Source organism: Danio rerio, chromosome 16 (assembly GCF_052040795.2).
Source record: "Danio rerio strain M-AB ecotype USA chromosome 16, GRCz13ab, whole genome shotgun sequence".
Lineage (NCBI taxonomy): Eukaryota > Metazoa > Chordata > Actinopteri > Cypriniformes > Danionidae > Danio > Danio rerio.
This window is the reverse complement of record NC_141036.1, coordinates 21,949,937-21,957,275: the sequence shown is the minus strand read 5'-3', so window position 1 is coordinate 21,957,275 and position 7,339 is coordinate 21,949,937. Positions and strand designations below refer to the sequence as shown.

General features: G+C 34.9%; 1 long non-coding RNA gene across 2 annotated transcripts in view; it reads right to left on the bottom strand.

Annotated features, from left to right (window-relative positions):
- Positions 1-1,684: 1,684 nt before the first annotated feature.
- Positions 1,685-7,339, bottom strand: part of LOC141378077 (uncharacterized) — a 37,023-nt gene continuing 31,368 nt past the window's right edge. Inside the window, exons 2-3 of one of the 2 annotated variants that reach the window (XR_015511267.1) lie at positions 5,101-5,206; positions 1,685-2,704 (exon numbers count right to left, since the gene is read on the bottom strand). This is a non-coding gene — a long non-coding RNA (uncharacterized LOC141378077). The remainder of the gene's footprint in view (positions 2,705-5,100; positions 5,207-7,339) is intronic. The other variant, XR_015511268.1, reaches the window with a different exon arrangement.

The window sequence follows — 7,339 nt, the reverse complement described above, 5'->3', positions numbered from 1 at the left end:
TGATAAATCAAATCCAGCTGCCATGTGATTGGCTGAGGAATTATTTGCATTTATGAGCAGTTAAAGAGGAGTACCTAAGGCCCTGTTTACACTGGTACATTTTAGTTTTAAAAAAGTGTTTTAGAATGAAAACCATCCACGTCCACGCTAGCATTTCACCCAGCGTTTCTGAACAGCTCTCCGTCTACACCACACCACTGAAAATGCAAATAATGTGACCACACACACACTCTCTGGCATGCGCTGCAGCATACGTATCTACCCAGATCAAAGCTGTGCTCGTCGGACTGCTCATCGAGGATCTACCGCTGGATTTATTCTCACTATATTTGTTAAACGTGATATTTAACTCATCTTGTTGTCTATATCTAACAACATACTCTCAGGCTTTGGTCTTTTCAATCTATTACTTGCTCTCAGGTAAAGTGTTTTGGCTGAGCTCAAAGATAAGTTAATAATTAATGAAACCGCCTACGCTGATTCTGCATATCTGAATGATAGCTTGTACTTATTTTTTATAATGTATAATCTTATTGTACATTATACTTTTATAATTGCCATTATTGATTATTAAAACTGATATTCAGCAAAAGAGAGAGTATGTTTCATATTTTCACTGAAAATGAAAACAGGCAGTTATGTTATAGGCTCTGTTTTGTAATAAATATGCATACAGTGAAGATGACGCTCATATAAATATGTAGTTACACAAAGCCTCCACATTTTTCATGTCTGTTAAGTTGTTAATATCAAAAATGAAGTAGTTCCCTAAATCATGTTTTCATTTTATTATTACAATACTGAAAGTACACTGTTACCTTTGAATATTTACCCGACGTGTCTTCAGGAGTCTGTTTTCCATATCAAACTTGCAAAGTTTGAACAGGGAGAGGATGTCAAACTGAACTGTGTGGGACTGTGTGGAGCAGCAGCATTTTAGAACGAAAACGGCCTCTAAAGCGTTTTCAAAGTGCTGCATTTTCGGCGCTCGAAAACTCCGGCGTAGTGTGGACGGATGCAAACCGCAGTAAAACTTATGCATTTTTAAAATAAAACATATTAGTGTAAACAGGGCCTAAGTGACAGCTCATTTTATGGAAGTTTCAGAAACCCTTGATATTAATAACAACAGGGACTTTAAGAAAGTTGGAAAGACCTTTTCCATGATACAGTTAACAACAAACATTGTCGCCTGGATCAATTTCCTCTCAATGATAAAGCAAAATGACAGCAGTGAGAAAACAGCAGTTAGGAAAGGAAAAATGGAATTTAAACAGTAAGTCAATCATGCTTCATTTGGGTTGCAAAACCTAATTGAAAGAACTTTTCAGATCATGGTGATGTTTTAACTGACTGAAATTATGATTGCTGACTGAGTTTTGATATGTTGACTCCTCAAAAAGGAGGGTTTTCATTACATTATCGTGGACGTCGTTACATTGTAGCATAAAAAAAAACAATAATCAGTTTTTTTTTTAAACAAAAACAAACTGTCTGAAAGATCTACTTTGCGGAAAAGATCTTCCCATCACTAATTCAAATTAAAGTACAGAATTCCTCTTTAAGCATTAACCTAAGCACTGAACACAATCTTCCGTTTGGGTGTAATATAAAACCAAAGAGATCCTTTTGATTTTTCTGGCGAAAACCTTCCTTCATATAAAAATCACTCAACAGGCTTGCAAAAATGCCAAGAAATGTCTTTATTTTTAAAGTTTTGCTACAAGCTGAAAACATTGACCAAAAAAAGCAATGAATACTTACAAATTCTTACACACAGCTCCTCTAAAATTCTATATCAGTGAATGTGACCATCAATACTTGTCTTTCTGTTATTCAGCACATGAAACGCTTTCAGCCTGAGCACCTACAGAACTCTGTCTATAGGCAGCGCTGGTAAATTGGGGTGCAGGGATGGTCTAATTGCGGAAAACTCTGGCTAGCTGATTGTGATTTCAGTGTGCCCACAAAGTGTTAAATTACAGGCATCCTCAACCCAAAGCAATGGACCTTTTGATGCTGGTTGCTTGGCAACAACTAATTTAAGCTGGCTTTGTGCGATATGGTACTTTTTTATTTGGCTGGAAAAAAAGAAAAATTGTTTTGCACATCCGCATCCCTGGGGAGAACTCATGGGGGATCTGGGATGCCGGAAGGGTTTAAAATTAGCCAGTTTTTTTTTTTTTTTTTTTAAGATAGAAAGAGTGTTACATTTATTTTTCTTTATTTTTCTTGTACAAAAACAAGAAGTGCCATTTTAAAGCATCGCCAAAGATCGCAAACAGCTTTAAAACAACTTTTCTTCTTTTGGAGTGCTTTTGTCTCGCTAATTTAAATGAGAAGATACTGAGATAATGGTTGAGATGAATGACTTCAATCAAGACAGAGTGCCAAATGCTTGTTTAGGCAGTCAAGGCAAACATTGGCATATTTTTGGTCAGTTTTTACATTATACAAACAACAGAAACTGATTGAGAAGCCAGAACTGGTTGGTTAACATTTCTTAACATGAGATGTTAGGAATATAAACGCTGATGGATCTTTGTAAAGAAAGAAGAGTTAAGCATTTCCCCCATGAAGCAGAGCTGTGAAGACTGTCATTAAGGCCAGTGGCCTATTGAAATCTAAATTCACTAGAATCATTAGAGGCTTGGACCTCCTTCTTCCTCTCTTGTCATTCATTGGGCAGGAAACCAGATGACTGCTGGGAAATAAACAGCACATCAGTGACTCGGCATTAATGTAAGACAGATAAGAGACTTTCAAGCGTCTTAGAACTATATAATTAGCCATTGCTTTCTTAGCATTTGAATGGGCACTTAAACTTTGAAAGCTCTCATTGTCTTCAGTTACTGCCCTATACTCTTAGCATCAGTTAAGCCTTCCATTGAAGAGGAAATCAAAGGTCCCAACATTAAAATTAAGAACAAGAAGCCTTGCTTTTGTAAATCAAAGACATTTGCCTCTTTTTTGTTTTGTTTTTGCATCCGTTTATTGTTATTTTAATGGATTACTTTCAAAGGTGTCAGAGTGAAGATAACGTAGATGGCGTCTCTCTGACTAGCGAGTGCGCAATGTGTTGCCAAATGACAGGAAGAGCTGCGTACATAGTGTGGGAACAATTACTGGGGAAAAATCTGTTTAATTTGTTTACAAAATCTGTTTACATCAAGTGATGAAATTTGAGTTTTTTAAAAATATTTAAAAATTTAGAAAAACTTTAGAAAACTTTAGAAAACTTTACAATTTTTTATTAAAAGATTCAATGTCAATTGGATGTGTGGTAATCATAAAGTAAAAGTAATTTATTTTTTTCTCGTGTATGTTTCTTAATCTTTATTATTTGAATAAATCTTTTAAACACAACAATTTAAAATACAAGTTCCATAAATATCATGAATTATTTATTCTATTTCTTACCTCATGTTACTTAACCAGAACCATGACTGTCCAAGATTGAATAATATATACACTAAATTATGAGGTTGTGCAGTTATGCTTTCTTTGACATCACTTTCTGGTTATTTTTGTCTGCGTGTTGACTGCATCACATCTTGATTTAACGATAATGATACACAATATACTGCATTGCAAAAAAATTTAAATTGGTGAGTTATCAAGATTGTTCTTAAGAAAAATATGCAAAAAGGTAATGTACAATGGAATGTTTAAAGTGTATGTACACTGCATTTAAAATAAATATGGGAATCAATAACCCACATTATTCTGTCTGTAAAAACCAAAAGTGACTGCAACAAGATTTGCCATTCATCAAAGTTTAATTAAACTGTTCAGCAATTTTTCCTACAATACCATTGACAGAGCTCATTTGTTTTGTAAATGTTTGGAAGGTTTCATCACAGAGTGCACTCTTAGGGTCACAATTATTAAACAGGGCAAATAAGCATGAAAGCACACTCCTGTAAAGGTGAGATGGGAGTGAAACGTTCTGTAGATATTCTGACAATGCAAAAAATAAAGTGCATAGGTTCAGCAACCATTTCCATAATAAACGGTAAACTCTACCAAGAGCAGCACAAATTGTGAACAAGCAAAGCTTTCGTCCAGCAATTGCAACTTCAGAGCTCCCAGTTAGAGTTCTAAAGTAACCAAATCAATAAATAAATGGTCAGAGGAAAATGACATCTTGCAAGTTTGGTCTGGCAGATAGTACCTATAACTGAAATGTTATAACTGCAAGCACAAAAGCCTCTAATTCCTGTAACTATTTACAGAAACACCATTTTTAAAGTGTTTTTGTACCACAGAAACTGGAACTAGTTTTGTTATAGGAGCAGTGGGCACCTTGAAAAACAACATTAAAAATATATAAGAAAATGTCAATTGATTTGATGTCAATGTACTACTTTGATGTCGAAATGGTGGGACGTTCAAATATTGCATTTTTGTATTGGCAAGCTCATTATTTCCAATTGAGCATATGGCTACTGTGTGCAAATAGGAAGCAACATGCACCTGGTCCTGTGACTAAAACCAATCAGCTTCATATTTTGTATGGAATATACACTTAATGGATTAATTACCTCGGACAAACACAGAGCACCAAAACACTGCTATGATTATATATTTTCTCTATAAATAAATTTTATATGAGAGCTGCAGCAATTGTTTTATCAGTTCATCATCTAAGAGAACGGTTGATGGCTGCCTGTAAAATAGCAGATGCACCTCACACTTTTCATACGTTTTTAGGAATAATATCTGAATGGCCCTTAACACTGTCCTGTAATTGATTTTGACATGTTTTTAAATGAATTGTAAGGATACAAGTTTAGAATTAAGGTTTTCAGATTAATAAAACCTTTAAGAAATTATAACATGTCATTATTTTGATGGTCAAAATGATTAATGGAATCAAGGTGTGGCTGTCAAATAGATGTCAAGGTTTTATTTATTTATTTTTTTGTATTTTTGACTTGTTTTTTGTTATGTCATTTTGATATCAAGGTACCAGCTGGGTAACCCTGCACTATAAAAACAGATACTGCAAGTCAGTCACGGTAACAGTATGTTGATTCACTCCACATGATATATTGCACATTATATTTTTAAAGTTAAAATACATATAAAAAGCATTACCTTTCATATTTGGCTGAACGTAACAAAATCAAACTACATCCTTGATGATTTCGTGGAATGTCTCACTTGATGTGGCTGTTGGCTGGCTTGCGTCACTTCAGAAGTTCTAGAGATAGTTTAAAAATGAAGAAGAACATTTAGGTTAAAAATTAGCTTTTGGGGAACTGACCTAGTTGCTAGTCCCTATAACAGAGTTCCTCTAGTATACTGGTGCTGAAACTGCAAGTAGCTTTTTGCCCCACACAGAAAATGTCACTTGAAGAAATAGACATCGCAATTGTGTTTGAAAATTACCCAATATTGTCACCTCAAATATATTCAAGTATGCAGGTATTTGTTAAATAAACTTCCATGACTTTTCCATAACATTTTGGGTTTATTTATTTTTCCATAACTTTTCCAGGCCTGGAAAATGCCTTGTCAAAATTTCTCCTGGACTTCTCCAGGTTTTCCAGGTCCATATGAACTCTGCTTTATTAATCAGGGGTCGCCACAGTGAAATGAACCACCAACAGCTAATGTTCTCGAAGTGTAAAAGAGACTTTATCATTAATTAATTATCAGCGCTCACTCATAACAGCAAGAGTCAATCTCTACATCATCGTCTAGCAAACACCTGTGATCAGGTGGTCAAGGCTAATGAGCCACACGGCAACAGAGTCCTCTCACTGCCATCTCTACAGCAGAGAGGTGCTGGCAGTGCCATCTGTGTGTCCTGCTCCCCGGGCTCCACAGCCACCAGCACCCACACGGCACTAATGATAGAGGACAAGTTGTCATTGTGTCCCGAATATGACTCCCGTCGCTATTTATCACGACCTCCCGCAGCCCTGCTGTCATCAAGACCAGATACAGCCGAGAGCTGCATGGTTTGGCGGACTCAGCTGTGGCGCTGGATTATTAGGGCCTAATGATAGGGTCAGCTATAGGACAAAATCTGCTTAGGAAAGCTGCTGCTCCTGTCTCAGACCTGCTGCTGATGGCAGAACTAATCATGTGTGAAAAGCCACCATGTTGTGGTGGCACAGCAGCGATTCTGTTTTGCTTTAGGGGCCCGTAGGATAGAGGAGCAGGAGTCTGCGGTGGAAAGTATACGTCAAACAGTGAATGAGAGTGTTTACTCTTTACAACCACTATCACTCTGCTCTCTGCTAGGTGAAAATATGTGTTTAGAGAGTTTAATGTACACGGTAAACAATGTTTGTAAATGAACAGAATTAGCATTTTGTGATACATCTTTTTTATTTATGCATTTGTATTGCATTATGAGACCTTGATTTTTCCCCCAAAAAACTTTTGATGTTCAAAAAGTACGAAAAGTGACATTTGTAGTAATTCGAAATTATATAATGTCTGAGTTGGTAGTGTAAATTTTGGTACAGAAGCCTGTAAACTGCCAGCACTTGTGTCTGTTATTTTACAGACTTAATTCAATATATATTATTTCTTAATAAACTGTTTCTAAATACTCAAACAATGTCAATAAAATTCACTCTACCAAACAGCAGAGTGGAGTTTATAACTGTAAACAAACAAACAAACAAAAAAACAAACAAACAAACAAACAAACAAAAACATCTGTACGGAAATAGTTTCTGCACTGTAAAAAATAAAATGACAAAAAACCATGACAACAAATGTTATTATGTTACTTTAACTTAATAAGTTATTCAAGTTTCAACTATAATATGTGTAGCTATACAAAGTTTAACAAAAAATATTTTAGTTAGTTTGACTGATTGAAGTTGAGATGATTAAAAAAGTTTATTTGATTCAACTAAAAAAACACAGGAAGATCTTTTTACAGTGCATACAGATTTGTATGGAAACATCTGCGAAAAATACAGAAACTGTTAATAAATGGATATTAAAATATGAGTGCACTGAAAAAACATGATTCAGCGAATTCACTACATTGGATTCACAATTTTTTATAGTAAGTGGTTGTAAACACTTTATATAGGCTGAATTTTAAACAAACAAATTATATTTTGTAATGTTCATCTTCATTTGTTTGTTTAAATTCAGCCCATATAACTTATTTGCAACAATTTACAATGAACCATGTTTTTCAGTGTGCATTCAATCCTATTCACACTATATTAGTGAAAAAAAAAAATCATAGGTAACCTTAAAGAGATCGATCAGTTTTGTTTGTTTTATAAATTCATACACAGTGTTAATCCTTGGGGGAAAAGGTAACAATTTGTGAAACAGCAAAAAGAAAAAAATAATCCAT